The sequence below is a fragment of the Ambystoma mexicanum genome, chromosome 6p (genome assembly GCF_040938575.1).
Source record: "Ambystoma mexicanum isolate Mex_15411 chromosome 6p, UKY_AmexF1_1, whole genome shotgun sequence".
NCBI lineage: Eukaryota > Metazoa > Chordata > Amphibia > Caudata > Ambystomatidae > Ambystoma > Ambystoma mexicanum.
Genome location: NC_090935.1, coordinates 46,921,497 through 46,937,718, shown reverse-complemented (window position 1 = coordinate 46,937,718; position 16,222 = coordinate 46,921,497).

Genomic DNA, 16,222 nt, shown 5'->3' with positions numbered 1-16,222 from the left:
TGGTATAAGCACATGCCACAAATTGGTAAAGACAGCTGCTTTGTCTGCCTATTGATCCCATATGCCATAAACGCTTCCAGAACATTTGTAGCCACACAAGTACTAGCAACGACAGCACAGTGCCTCCTATACCTTGCATTGTTCCAAACACAGGGGAGCTTCCAAGGGAAAACAGCAACCCTCCGGTGGAGATCAAAAGCAACATATCTGTACTAGGATAACTTCATAAAGACATTACCTATGTTTGACAACTACTGGCAGCACAAACTGGAGCTCCGGTACATAACTGACGGGCCAGAAAAAGGAGAAACAAAGTAGGTCACGTTAGACTATCTGCCATGCAAATGGAGAGCCAGAGAAACAGGCGGAGAACCTGGTTGCTGGTGACACCCTCAGATGTTGGCATTCGGAAATGTATACACAAAGGAAGGATGGGTGGATGTAGTGGTGGGAAGCAAACCATTAACATTAACAAAGGCTGCAGTGAACAAGGTCCAGGAAGAAAATTATAAGTGCCTCAAAGAATGGGCTAAGAGCGCTAGTTTGCTGACGTGGCTGGATAAAGAAGGCGGCCCACCGACAATCATTCCTCTTACAAAACCAACACTATGTTACCAACACGACAGAGATATCGAAGTAGGGACAAACGAGGGATGCAGGAGAATAGCGAAGCTAGGAGACATGGGATCAGGCACAGCAGTACTGATGGACCACTATTGGCCATGTGGGACAAAAGCATACGACAAACTACCACCTAACTGGGGAGGGATCTGCTCCCTTGCACATGTTAACGTACCCTCGCTAGTAGTGCCTCAAAAACGTGTCAAAATGGATGACTTCCTGAAAATGGATGACGGCAATAAGGGAAGGAAGAGATCACTATCACGCACCACACTACCATATGGCAATGACATCAAAAAAGACACAGAATGAAGTGTCAGGGAAACTACCGATGGGGAAAATCAGAAGCTGCACTGGACGAAGTACCATCGTCACATAGGCTGTTCAGCAGGGCTGCCATGTTTTTCTCTGCAATAATACACCCAGGTTTCTGGACATAAGCAGATGCAAAGTGTCTCCAGATTACCATGTGGGAGCTGATGATGACGATAAACTCAACAGTTAACGGATTTAACGCAATAAAAGAAGAGCTCTGAGCTATATGATTAGTGGCCCTACAGAACAAGTACGTGGTGGATATGCTCACATCCATGGAAGGACGAGTATGCACAAAAATTGGGAGCTCCTGCTGCACGTTCATACCAGCAAACGACGAAGATTATGGGACATTATCAGAAGCAGTATCGCAATTGGCAAAAATGCACGCTAAAATGTAAGAAGAATCAAAAGGCACGAAGAAGGACGCAAGCTGGTTCTCATATCTCTGGTCATGGATGCCGTTGGGCTCGCTGATGGCTTAAAAATACTAGCAGAGGACTGGCCACCAGGGGGCACACAGATGAACTCCAACTCCGTGTGAGCTCCAGCACCCATGGTCCCTGAGGCGACCTGAGCTCCTGTCTCACGACCACCCCGCCAGTTGAGAAGTGCTGAGGGGCTGTATGAGGGCCCCCCCCCGTCACCTGGGAGCAAACGCGGTCAAAATCAGACCGGGAGAAGTGGAGATATCACAGTGCAAACATCTGAGCCCTGAGGCAGTCCATCAGCGAAAGTGAAACCGCGCCGTGGCATTGCAGCAATCCGGCTGTGGACTCTAGAAGAAGGCCAAGGCCGTGGCGGACGACCTGTGAGGCATCGCCCGGGCCCCTCCGCCCCCCCTCCTCCGGTCCTGCCATCTGGGCCCCGACTGTGAGTGGAAGTCGGAGCAAGACCAGGAAACACTGCGCCGGGAGGTCTGAGCCGCCACCTCCCCTACGATCTACGGAGACTTGCAGGGACACTAAGGTGAGGAGCCTTCTCCTGCTGCTGTGAAGCGGGTGAACCTGCGGGGTGGCTCTCACCGTCCGCTGCTCGCGGGCGAAGCACCCGACGTGCGGGGCTCTCCGGTCCCTCTCTTCGCCCCCGTGGAGCGAGGGATCCCGGGCTGCGGCCTCCCCTCCCCATTTCCTGGGGTCAGGGCGCCTCCCTCCCTCTGCGCACAGGTGTGCGGCGACCCCCCCACCCACGATCGATCGGGACAGCGCCCAGGGGCTTCCCGCGAGCCAGTACGCGGCGCCTGGGAGGCGGATCTCTCCGGCCCCGCTGATTGCGGATGGATCGTTCCCCTCGTGTGCGGAATTTGTGTATCAAGGAGCTCCCAGCTACATCTGCGCACTCGTTCTCCAGGAGCACCGCACCACCAGAATCCTTATCAGAAGGCACACGCGTGAAGGAGACCTATTCTGCCAGCCATTGACTGTGGCCCTAATCCTAACATCAGGCTACATTGTGAGAACCCAAGACAGTTGTTGGCACCCAGCTTAGTCATCTTGAGCCACATTTGGAGTAAAGTTGCCCGACAGGGATACCCCAGGCCCGATCCCCACGCCCTTCAACCTCTAGACCCAAGTGCCACATACTGGTCAAAGGGGATACCCGGCTCGTCGGCGAATTGGGCTCGGACCCCATGACCTTCCCCAGAGGTGACATTCGAGAGTACATTCTCCTATTGGCATTGTAGACTGCCTGCTGATCATCTCGCCTGCATGGAATGGCGTCTTAGTATCATCGTATGAGCACCCCCAGAATCTACTCATCCGTGCTACTCTGGAGAGGGTAAGGCCCCCGACACAGGGGTGTGTGCCTCCTCTCACCCTGGACCTACTCCATGATTAGTAAACCCGAACATCTACAGCATTCACCTGCTATTGTGCCTTGGATGCCTGGACCCAGAGACTACTAGAACCCTCATTGAATACGCGCTCTGAGCGCCCTTACACTTGAGTCAACAGCCTTAGGCTAAGGAAGAGGGACCGCGGCCTTGTCATACGCACAACCCAGCTCCGGGCAAGCCAACACAGCCTCAGCGCACCCGACCTGCTGCCCCTCGACTCTTCGGAATCCCCATTGAAGACCTCCCCGACCACACATCGAGTCGAGTCACCAGCAAAGCGTTCAAGTCTGTCCTGTTCCTAGGACCCCACGCAAACTCACGGAGGGTAAGGCCCTCGATCCAGGGGTGTGTGCCTCCTCTGACCCTGGGCCCATCTTATGAACATGCGACACAGTCTTGCCAGATTCGCCTACACACCATCTTCTCCGACTGCTCGGCATACCTCCACCATGTCGCTGGAGGCCTCGGAGGCGGGAGCCGCTGCTATTAGGGGAGACATTGCCGCACTGCTAAGTGAGATAAAAAGCATGGGCTCCAACCTTGGTGGCAAAATCGATAAAATCACCCAGAGAATGGACAGCTTCGAGGAGAGACTGGAGGGTGTCGAAAACAACCAGGCGTCGATCGACATACTTGAGACACAAATGGACATGAGAATACGGAATATTGAGAAAAAGGAAGAAGAGATGCGCCTCAAAATGGACGATTTAGAAAACAGGGAAAGGAGGAATAACCTTTGCTTTTTTGGAATCCCGGAACGTAAAGGTGAAACCGAGAAGGACCTCAAGGACACGATCCACGATATTATAAAAATCCTAACGGCTGATGAAGAAATTGATGAGCCCAAAACCGAAAGGATACACCGAGCTGGTGGACCCTCTGGTGGTCCCCGCTCGGTCACGGCCAAATTCCATAGATACCAGGAAAGAACTAGGATTCTTGAGAAGGCTAGATCCAGCAGCCCACTCACGATGGGAGGAGCTCAAATTACGATTTTTCAGGACCTATCCGCGCTTACGCTTGCGCTAAGACGCCTCTGCAGTCCCCTGACAAAATGGCTCAAGGACCAGGGCATACGATACAGATGGGGTTACCCGTTCTCACTCACCATTGAACTTGGGAGTAGGAAAATCGTCCTTAGATCAGGGGATGACATAAAGGAATGCATTGCTGACCTTCTGAGTACAGGCCCGAAAGACAATGAAAATGGGGATAACGAACGTGATGGAATGCAATGGGAACAACAGGGCCCTAGGCGTAAAAAAGTGAAAGGATCCAGAAAATACAGACGCCCCAATAACACACCTGATAATGGAAAATGAGGACGTACCTCCTGGATGCCAAGACCAGAAGCACTGGTACCTATGGTTGAAGCACAGGACTCTGGTCCTATGGAGACCGAGAACTTGGAGGTCAAGTGCCCGGGGAGCGACAGAAGACGAACACCCCTCTGAAGTAAGAGGGGGCAGGAACTTGCATGGGACGACCCTGGGAATGCACGTAATGTTATATTTTTGTATGATTATTGTTGTTACTGTTGTATTACATGAAGTTGGGGGGGGGGCGGGGGAGTGGGATAGGGGCTCACCCTTATGTTGAGATGGAATACCTGACTGGGACCGTGAGGTAACGGTCCCCATCGATGGTCCGACAATGGACGGAACACTGTCACCAAGTCCGTTCTGGACGCCGTCAAAAGCTGCTAATGCAGCACCCTCAGTTCCTGGGCTTCCTTGAGCCCCAGCAACCTCTGAGGGATAGGGATGATAGAATAATGAAAGCACCATTTGATTTTTTTTGCAACACCAACGCTGATATGGGCCTTGAGAACCGAGCAATTGCCTGGTCGCCAGTGGTGAAAGACACTCCAGAGACATTCGAGGATGGCATCTCTTGATAACCAAAAAAAGAGAGACTTACTCAGAGTAGCGTCCATCAATGTGAAAGGGCTGAATTCCCCAACTAAGAGGTCGTTAGTGGCAAGGGAGTTCCGCAGATCCAACATTGACATAATGCTCATTCAAGAGACCAAGTTTGCCAAAGGGGAAGAAAGAAGCATCATCGGGAAGCGGGGAGGACTAGAGTTTTGGGGCTCAGGCCCGCTGAGAAAAGGTGGGGTTGGTATCCTGCTCAAGCGGGGCATCCAATTCAAAGTAGAAAAGACATGGTCTGATGTGGCAGGTCGGACCCTCCTGATCACGGGGAAAATAGCCAGAGTAAAAGTGACTATTGCCACCGTATATGCACCAAACAACGGACAGACTGCATTTCTATGGAAAGTAATCCCAAAAATAATGATGGAGGCAACGGGGCACGTCATCCTGGGGGGTGATTTCAACCAATGGGCCGATCCAGGTATTGACTGGAAACCGGGGAATCCAGAGACAAGGAATCAGAGTAAAGGGGGACGAACCGACCTTGCCGAGATAATGGATCTGTAAAACATGAACGATGTATGTAGAATATTGCACCCTGGTGCAGCTGGATACACCTTCTATTCGAATCCCCACCATACGTTTACGTGCATTGACTATATATACATGTCGAACGACCTCACACCAACTACACAACACTCAGACATTATTCCAATAACCTAGTCGGACCACAACGTGGTTTTGGCAGATATTTCCTGGGCGGATCTATCCCTCATGGGAGGGAAATGGCAGTGCAACGAATCCCTCTGGAAAGACCCGGTCTTCAAGACAACTATGGAGACCGAAATCGAAGAGTACTTTAAAATCAATAATGACGGGGAGGTTTCCAAACAAGTGGTCTGGGAGAAAGGGAAGGCCACATGGCGAGGGACCCTAATACGGGAGGGGGCCGCAAAGAAAAGAGAACAGAAGATTTTAGAGCAAAGGCTGAGGGCCGATATAGGTCAATTAGAGGGGGAGATGAGAAAAGAACTTAGAGTGGACCCCAGAAAAGTGAAAACTGTGCCGCTAAAAAGTGAAGAACTGCGGCTCTTGGAACACAACCAAGTAGTGCGTAAACTGCAATTTTTGAAACAAAAATTTTATGAGAAAGGAGATAAGGCCGACGCTTTATTGGCGGCTAGACTTAGGGAACAAAGGGCTGACCGTAGGGTGAACGAAATCATCGAGGATGCCGCCCCTCTTCCCCATACCCCCTGCAATATCCCAGAATCCTTCGCCAAGTTTTATGAGAAACTCTATACCTCTGAGATAATTCCCAGCCGACCAGACCTACCAGCCTACCTATCATCAATCACCATGCCCACAATAACGAACGCAGAAACTGAGTCTCTGGACTCCCCAATTACTGAACTGGAAGTTCATGAGGCGATCAAACGGCTAACACTAGGTAAATCCCCGGGAAAAGATGGCTATACCGTTGGTTTCTATAAGTCATTTGCCAAACAACTAGCCCCCTTCCTCATGGATCTATTTAAAGAAATAATAGAGACAGGACAGGCCCCAGGCTCCTTTAAAAAAGCCTTGATAACGGTGATTCCCAAAGAGGGTAGGACCCTAAAAACTGCAGATCCTATCGTCCAATTTCCCTCCTCAACCTTGACGCAAAAATTTACTCCAGGGTACTAGCAGCCAGATTAGAAACGCTAATGCCCCGCCTGGTCCACTCAGATCAAGTTGGGTTTATACTCGGGAGACAGGGAGCTGACTCCATGCGCAAAACATTGCACCTCATCCACGTGGCCCGTGACCTCCCTGGGGACCCCGTCCTGCTATCAATCAATGCGGAAAAGGCCTTTGATAGAGTGGAGTGGGAATTTCTGGGAGCCGTCCTGCAGAAGGTTGGAATAGGCCCAAAAACTAGGAGGGGCATACAAGCAATATATACATCTCCCACAGCTTCGATATCCGTAAACGGTGAATATTCCTGTTGGTTTGAATTACAACGAGGGACTAGACAGGGATGTCCCCTCTCTGCGATTCTCTTTTCCCTATCATTAGAACCCCTCGCACAAAGGATAAGAGCTGACCCTGCGATAGAAGGGATCCGATTAGGCCTGACGGAATATAAAATAGCGCTATACGCGGATGACATTCTCCTCCACATAACTAATCCGCAGAGTCAATTCCCCAAGTCCTTAGACTAATGGGCAAGTATGGTCAATTCTCCGGCTTTAAAGTAAACACGGCAAAATCCATTCTATTCCCCATTCAGGGAACCATGATAGAAAATGAGCTTAAGTTTCTTCCACTGGGCCTTGAGCTGGAACACCTCACACTACAGTACCTGGGCATACAGATTACTAGAAACCTGAATGACTTATTCGAAGCTAGCTTCCCTCCGCTCCTCCAGCGGTTTACTGCGGACCTTAGGAAATGGGGTAAACTTACGATCTCCTGGCTTGGCCGCATCAATGCGGTTAAGATGTCGTGCCTCTCCCGCTTCCGGTACCCCTTCCAAATGTTGCCAATCGAAATACCCAAAAGGTTCTTCAGTGAAGCTAAAAAGATCTTGATGAGATTTATATGGCAGGGTAAGAAACCTAGAATTGCATACACCACGCTGATACTCCCTAAGGACAGAGGAGGGGTTGGGCTCCCGGACTTGAGATCATATTACATTGCCTCCCAGTTACGAGTCATGATCCCCCACCTCAGAGAACACCATGACCTTCAATGGGTCCAAATGGACAACCACTACTTTGCCCTGGTCACAGTATCAGAATGGCTATGGACCCCACATAAAAGGGTACTATGGAAAATCAAGGGCCACCCTATACTGAGCACGATTTGGAGTGTATGGCGTGCAAACAAGGAGATGCGCAAGATCACCACCTGGCCCTCCCCGCTTAGCCACTTATGGTCCCCTAGCATGAACAATCACATACCGGATCTGTGGGCAGATACCAATCTTGGTAAGAGGCGGGCTTGGAGAGAGTGGGTCAGCTCTTACTTAACCGGAATTGACGGAAGCACTGGGCATAGGCACTCTATCCACATTCCAGTTCATCCAACTGAAAGGGGTCCTGATAAAGGCAGAATGGAAGGACAAACTGAACAGAGACTTGACCCCATTCGAGAAGATATTGGACTCTAGAGTGGAGAGGAAAGGTCTCATATCAATAATGTACCAGGAACTAATAGCAGCGGGAGACGGCTCCACGGGGCCCTTGATGTCTAGGTGGGAAAAGGACTTTGGGGAAGAAATAGACCCCGAGCAATGGGACTTAATGTGCAGGGCCGCCTCCAGAACATCGCTATCTTGCCAGTAGAAATTGCATGCCATCAAACTCCTGCACAGGTGGCAATACGACCCCCTCAGACTATCCAAAATGTATCAGTCAATGAGCCCGACATGCTGGAGGAAATGTGGTCAAACGGCTAATTACTGGCACATGTGGTGGGGTTGCCTGTGCATCAAAGTATTCTGGAACGAAGTACTGGGGTGGATCAAGGAAATTGATGGCATTCAAAGAGACGTTGACCCCTATCTTGTGCTGTTTGCCTTAGAAAGGGACGCAGATGAATGGAACAGAGTGAAAGGCCTGACCCCCCATCTACTCCTTGCCGCCAGGGCTCTCCTGGGGATCAAATGGAAATCCGGTGCAGTGCCTAGAAAGGGTGAATGGATTCCCTTGCCACGAATATCTACTTGATAGAAACCATAACGGCCACCCTGCACGGAAGGGCTGCCCAATGTGAAACCTTATGGTTGGACTTTAAAAGTCAACACTTAACACCAGATAATGAGTCCCTATCAGACGAACCTGAGGAGACCTAACGGAAATCCAATGCACAGGCAGCAGTAATTGAAAAACTCTCGATACAAGTGATCACTGTGTGACCGGACACCGGAGTCAGGAATATTGCCTTATCAACGTTTCGGCTCTTCAGTTGCAAAAAATGGATTGGTGCTAAAACAAGGGAGGGGGAGGGGGGAAGGGAAGTTTTTCTTTTTGATTATTAGGAAATGCACCTTAACTGAGACCTGAGATAACTGTTTGACACTGTGAGCTGACATTAAGCCTCTGGTTTTGCGTTTTGTGACTGAATGTTACGATCAGTGTATTATTTGGTATGTACCTCTATTCTTTATTTTTCTTCTTTGTTTCTTTTCTTTGTTGTTTATGATAAAACCAATAAAAGCAAATTAAAAAAAAAAAATACTAGCAGGGGGCTTGATCTTGGGATTGGCTTCTCTAATTGCAATAAAAGCGTGCACGCAAAATCAAAGATGACTGCAGAAGAAATGATTGGGATGAAGCTACTACTACCTTCAGAAGACAAGCAACAAATAGACGTAATACATATGGAATGAGACAGGCTAAGACAATAGCTAATGGAGTCAGATATGTACCCGCAATCAATGAAATTAGAAAACGCAAGAAATCCCAAGATTTATGTCGGAAAATGGGGTTACTGCAAGCCCAGAGGGGGATGTGTGTATCTGTACTGGTCGTTTGAAGATCATGTGAACCACTACAGACATCTAGCGGGAATTACGATGGTATGGTGCCTGAGAGATTGCAAGAGAAGCGACAATTTTGTGGTTGACAGGTCGACCATGGTGGCACTAAAGAGGGAAAATCCGATGTCCCTTCCCTCCTAATGGGGCCCCTAACCAGAAGAAGCACTCCCGACAGAACAAGTATCGACTATCTGAGATTGCACCCGGTCCCACCACACCCAATGTAAGCTCACATCACGACAGACATCCATCCATCTGCCCGATCAATCTCGCGATGGCAAGAGCCTTAGCCAGAACAACCAACAACAACCAAGACCAAGCTGGAGATGACTATATGGACCAACTTGATTGACATTCCCACAAAACATGCTGCAGGTCGTTAGAGACTTCATGACGACATAGCTGTGTTAGACAGGAAGAACACGTGCAATAGGCACAATCAGGACACTCACACACAAATCCACACGAAGAGCATCTGCATACAGTTCTATGAGCTAGAGGACGGTGACAGACATTCTGTCTGTACGTTTGTTATTTTTCATATAGGCCCGCTATCGCACCGCAGAAACGCAAGATGCCAGAAGAGCTTGTATATATGCTACTTGCTATTTACTCTATGTATGGTCAGGAGCACTCAAGGGACCTGACCACTCATTGCATGGTTCTAACCCTTGAACAATCATATTGGAAGAATAACCAGAAATTAGGTAGGCCTCAGAGCAATCCATCACACTAAACTCCCTTTACAGAGATCTCGAAGCTGCAAGCTGCTGAGCGAGCAGAATCGCCCTGGCAGGGACTGCCACCGCCAAGGCCATAATGTTGCAAGTGACATTCCTCTCTTATGGTGCCACGATGAGCCCAGCTACAGGGCAGGATACCTCAAGCTAAAATACAAATCAAATTGAAGTAATTCGACTTCCCTAGCGGTCTCCTCACACGTGATCCGGCCGACGTGACATGATGCCAAGACCTGGGAGCTGGGAAGATGCAGCCGTCTTACGTCTGAGACTGAACCTTGCCACATAATTGCAACATGCAATTCACCTACAATACGCGCTGGTATTGGACTGCTCTCATGGCATTAGCAGAGACCTCATTGTTACACACTGTCACATAGTCACATCTTGTTGATACACATTATACGAGAGCAGGTGTCTCGCGGGCTGGGAACAATGGTGGTCCCAGGCTTGGGGGCCCGCAGCCTGACCAATCAGGACACTGGGGGATAGAGGCTGGCGGCCAGAATCTCCAGCCAATCATCAGTGGTTCTAATGTAACATTTCTCCGGTAGCAATTTTTAGGGATGAACCAAGTACACCACCTGAGACCGCCACCACCAATAACCAAGCACCCTATATGTCCCCATACTGGACCTACCACTCTGGGAACCAACCCAGAGTGGCATTACGTTCAGAGAAGGATTTTGGTAAGTGACGACGATTGTGACATCACGAGTGTACAAAAAGGGCCTGCAAGCCTGAAATTGTGAAGATGTACGTGGAGGAACCTTGATGCCTAGTATCTTGTCCCTGCTCGCTCGATATAATAAAACAGCAGTAACTCTTGCTCCTTTTGTGGACCTCAACTTCTTTGGGGCATTGGAAGGAGTTAGGGCCTTCTGTGAGCTGGAGGTCCGCGGACTCTAGCTACTGCTCTGCCGACCCCAGAATTTACACTAACACCCTAATCCGTTATGTTGCTCTGTTTCTCTGCATTGGTATGGTTCTGTCCCTGATCACTTCTGTTCCTCTGCATTGGTATGGTTATGTCCCTAATCCGTTATGTTGCTCTGTTTCTCTGCATTGGTATGGTTCTGTCCCTGATCACTTTGTTCCTCTGCATTGGTATGATTCTATCCCTTTTCAGTTCTGTTTATCTTTTACCAGTTAGTGCTATGTCCCTCTCCAGATATGTTGCTCTCTGCATTGGTATGGTTCTGTCCCTGATCACTTCGGTGTCTCTGCTTTGCTATGGTTATGACCCTGATCACTTCTGTGTCTCTGCTTTGGTATGGTTATGTCCCTGATCACTTCTGCTCCTCTGCATTGGTATGGTTATGTCCCTAATCCGTTATGTTGCTCTGTTTCTCTGCATTGGTATGGTTCTGTCCCTGATCACTTCTGTTTCTCTGCATTGGTATGGTTATGCCCCCAATCCATTATGTTGATCTGTTTCTCTGCATTGGTATGGCTCTGTCACTGGTCCCTTTTGTTCCTCTGCATTGGTATAGTTATGCCACTGATCCATTATGTTCCTCTGTTTCTCTGCATTGGTATGGTTCTGGCCATTTCCAGTTCTGTGCATCTTTTTCTCTGCACTAATGAGTCTATGTCACTAAGCAGTTATGTTGTTATGTTTCTCATTGTTGGTATGATTCTCTTTTCAGCTCTATTATGCTGATCTTCCTCTCTGCAGTGAACTGTCACTGTCGCTGCTGTTCTGTTTCTCTGCATTGGTATGGTTACATCCCTAATCCGTTATGTTGCTCTGTTTCTCTGCATTGGTATGGTTCTGTCCCTGATCACTTCTGTTCCTCTGCATTGGTATGGTTACGTCCCTAATCTGTTATGTTGCTCTGTTTCTCTGCATTGGTATGGTTCTGTCCCTGATCACTTCTGTTCCTCTGCATTGGTATGGTTACGTCCCTAATCCGTTATGTTGCTCTGTTTCTCTGCATTGGTATGGATCTGTCCCTGATCACTTCTGTTTCTCTGCATTGGTATGGTTATGCCCCTAATCTGTTATGTTGCTCTGTTTCTCTGCATTGGTATGGTTCTGTCCCTGATCACTTCTGTTCCTCTGCATTGGTATGGTTACGTCCCTAATCCGTTATGTTGCTCTGTTTCTCTGCATTGGTATGGATCTGTCCCTGATCACTTCTGTTTCTCTGCATTGGTATCGCTATGTCCCTAATCGTTATGTTGTTCTCTTTCTCTGCATTGGTATGGTTCTGTCCCTGATCTCTTCTGTTCCTCTGCATTGGTATGGTTATATCCCTAATCCGTTATGTTGCTCTGTTTCTCTGCATTGGTATGGTTCTGTTCCTGATCACTTCTGTTTCTCTGCATTGGTATGGTTATGTCCCTAATCCGTCATGTTATTCCCTTTCTCTGCATTGGTATGGTTATGTCCCTGATCCCTTTTGTTCTTCTGCATTGGTATGATTATGCCCCTAATCTGTTATGTTGCTCTGTTTCTCTGCATTGGTATGGTTCTGTCCCTGATCACTTCTGTTCCTCTGCATTGGTATGGTTACGTCCCTAATCCGTTATGTTGCTCTGTTTCTCTGCATTGGTATGGATCTGTCCCTGATCACTTCTGTTTCTCTGCATTGGTATGGTTATGCCCCTAATCTGTTATGTTGCTCTGTTTCTCTGCATTGGTATGGTTCTGTCCCTGATCACTTCTGTTCCTCTGCATTGGTATGGTTACGTCCCTAATCCGTTATGTTCCTCTGTTTCTCTGCATTGGTATGGTTCTGTCCATTTCCAGTTCTGTGCATCTTTTTCTCTGCACTAATGAGTCTATGTCCCGAAGCAGTTATGGTGCTATGTTTCTCTTTGTTGGTATGATTCTCTTTTCAGTTCTGTCATGCTGTTCTTCCTCTCTGCAGTGAACTGTCACTGCTGTTTAGTGCAGTTATGTTCCTCTGTTTCTCTGCATTGGTATGGTTCTGTCCCATTTTAGTTATGTGACTCTGTGTCTCTGCATTGGTATTGTTCTGTCCCTTTTCAGTTCTGTTTATCTGTTTCCATTTAGTGATATGTCCCTCTCCTATATGTTGCTCTGTTTCTCTGCATTGGTATGGTTCTGTCCCGTTTCAGTTCTGTGTATCTGTTTCTCTGCACTAATACGCCAATATCCCTAAGCAGTTAAGTGCTCTGTCTCTATTTGTTGGTATGTTTCTCTCTGTTTTCAGTTCTGTTTATCTGTTTCTCTTTAGTGATATGTCTCTGCTCAGTTATCTTCCTCTATTTCTCGGCATTGGTATAGTTCTGTCCCTTTTCAATTTGGTTAATCTGGTTCTCTGCATTGGTATGGTTCTGTCCCTTTTCAGTCATGTTTCTCTGTTTCTTTGTAGTGGTATGTCTCTGATCAGTTATCTTGTTCTGTTGCTCTGCATTGGTATGCTTACGTCTCTGTTCAATTCTTTCAGGCTGCTCAGCCTCGGCCCAGTGATATGTCTCTGTTCAGTTCAGGTCCGTTATGTTCCTCTGTTTCTCTGCATATGATTCTGTCATTTTTCAGTTTGGTTTCTCTGTTTCTCTGTAGTGATGTGTCTCTTTCCCTGATCAGTTATGTTGCTCTGTTTCTCTTCATTGGTATGGTGCTGTCTCTTTTCAATTCTGTTATGCTGCTCTGCTTCTCTGCAGATATATGCCACTCTCCATGTTCAGTTCAGTTTGGTTGCTCTTTTTCTCTGCATTGACATGGTTCTGTCCCTTTTCAGATATGTTTCTATGTCGTAATATGTCTCCATCCCTAATCAGTTATGTTGTTCTGTTTCTCTGCATTGGTTTGGTTATGTCTCTATTCGGTGCTGTGTATCAGTTTCTCTGAAATTATATGTCTCTATCCCGGTATCCCTGACTGGTTTTGTTGCTCTGGTTCCCTGCATTGTTATGGCTCTGTCTCTTTTCATGTTCTGTTTATCTGTTTCTCTCTAGTGGTATGTCTCTATCCCTGATAAGTTATGTTGCTCTGTTTCTCTGCATTGGTATGGTTCTGTCCCTTTTTAGTTCTGTTTCAGTGCTTCTCTGAACTGATATGTCTCTGCCCATGACCCCTTCTGTTGCTCTGTTTCTCCGTAGTGCTATGCCTCTGTACCTTCACACATGTATTTCTGTGCAGTGGCGTGGCCTGTCTCTAATTATTAGTTTGCTGTGACTCTCTGCAGCAATAGTTCTCTTTTTCACCAGCATTCTATTATATAATTTCTCTGCAGTGCTATTGTTCTCTTGCTATTCTCTTCTGTTGCTCTGCCTCACTGCAGTGATAGTTCTCTTTCGCTGCCACATTCTATTCTTCTGTTTGTCTCCAGTGCTATTGTTCCCTTGCTAATCTCTTCTGTTGCTCTACCTCTCTGCAGTAATAGTTATCTGTCTCTGCCAAGTTCTATTATTTTCTCTGCAGTTCTATTGTTATCTTGCTATTTTCCTCTATTGCTCTACCTCTCTGCAGTGATAGTGATCTGTCTCTGCCAAGTTCTATTGTTCTGTTTCTCTGCAGTGCTATTGTTCTCTTGCTATTGTCTTCTGTTGCTCTGGCTCACTGCAGTGATAGTTCTCTTTCGCTGCCACTATCTATTATTGTGTTTCTCTGCAGTGCCATTGTTCTCTTGCTACTCTCTTCTGTTGCTCGGCCTCACTGCAGTGATAGTTCTCTGTGGCTGCCAAGTTATGTTATTCTATTTCTCTGCAGTGCCTTTGTTCTCTTGCTACTCTCTTCTGCTGCTCTGCCTCACTGCAGTGATAGTTCTCCGTGGCTGCCAAGTTCTATTATTCTGTTTCTCTGCAGTGCTTTTGTTCTCTTGCTATTCTCTTCTGTTGCTCTGCCTCACTGCAGTGATAGTTCTCTGTGGCTGCCAAGTTCTATTATTCTGTTTCTCTGCAGTGCTATTGTTCTCTTGCTATTTTCTTCTATTGCTCTGCCTCACTGCAGTGATAGTTCTCCGTGTCTGCCAAGTTCTATTATTCTGTTTCTCGGCAGTGCTATTGATCTCTTGCTACTCTCTTCCATTGCTCTGCATCTCTGCAGTGATAGTCTGTTTCGCTGCCACATTCTATTATTCTGTTTCCCTGCAGTGCTATAGTTCGCTTGCTACTCTCTTCTGTTTCTCTGCCTCTCTTCAGTGATAGTTCTCTTTCACTGCCACATTCTATTATTCCGTTTCCCTGCAGTGCTATTGTTCTCTTGCTATTCTCGTCTGTTGCTCTGCCTCTCGGCAGTTATAGTTATCTGTCTCTAACAAGTTCTATTATTCAGTTTCTCTTTAGTGCTATTGTTCTCTTGCTATTCTCTACTGTTGCTCTGCTTCTCTGCAGTGATAGTTCTTTGTGGCTGCCAAATTCTATTATTCAGTTTCTCTGTAATGCTATTGTTCTCTGGCTATTCTCTTCTATTGCTCTGCCTCTCTGTAGTGATAATTCTCTTTCACTGCCACATTCTATTATTCTGTTTCTCTGCGGTGCAATTGTTCTCTTGCTACTCTCTTCTGTCTGCCTCTCTACAGTGACAGTGCTCTGTGGCTGCCACGTTCTATTATTCTGGTTCTATGCAGTGCTATTGTTCTCTTGCTATTCTCTTCTGTTGCTGTGCCTCACTGCAGTGATAGTTCTCGTTCACTGCCACATTCTATTATTCCATTTATCTGCAGTGTTATTGTTCTGTTGCTACTCTCTTCTGTTGCTCTGCCTCACTGCAGTGATAGTTCTCTTTCACAGCCACATTCTATTATTCTGTTTCTCTGCAGTACTATAGTTTGCTTGCTACTCTTTGCCATTGCTCTGCCTCTCTGCTGTAATTGTTCTCTTTGGCTGCCAAATTCTATTATTATGTTTCTCTGCAGTGCTATTGTTCTGCTATTCTCTTCCATTGCTCTGCCTCTGTGCATTGATAGTTCTCTTTCACTGCCACATTCTGTTATTCTGTTTCTCTGCAGTGCTATTGTTCTCTTGCTTCTCTCTGCTGTTGCTCCACCTCTCTGCATTGTTAGGTCTCTTTCGCTGCCACCTTCTATTATTCTGTTTCTCTGCAGTGCTATTGTTCTCTTGTTACTCTCTTCCATTGCTCTGCCTCGCTGCATCGATAGTTCTCTTTCGCTGCCACGTTAAATTATTTTGTTTCTCTGCAGTGCTATTGTTCTCTTGCTACTCTCTGTCGTTGCTTTGCCTCTCTGCATTGAAAGTTCTCTTTCGCTGCCACCTTCTATTATTCTGTTTCTCTGCAGTGCTATTGTTCTCTTGCTGCTCTCTGCCTCTGCTCTGCCTCTCTGCATTGATAGGTCTCTTTTGCTGCAACCTTCTATTATTCTGTTTCTCTGCA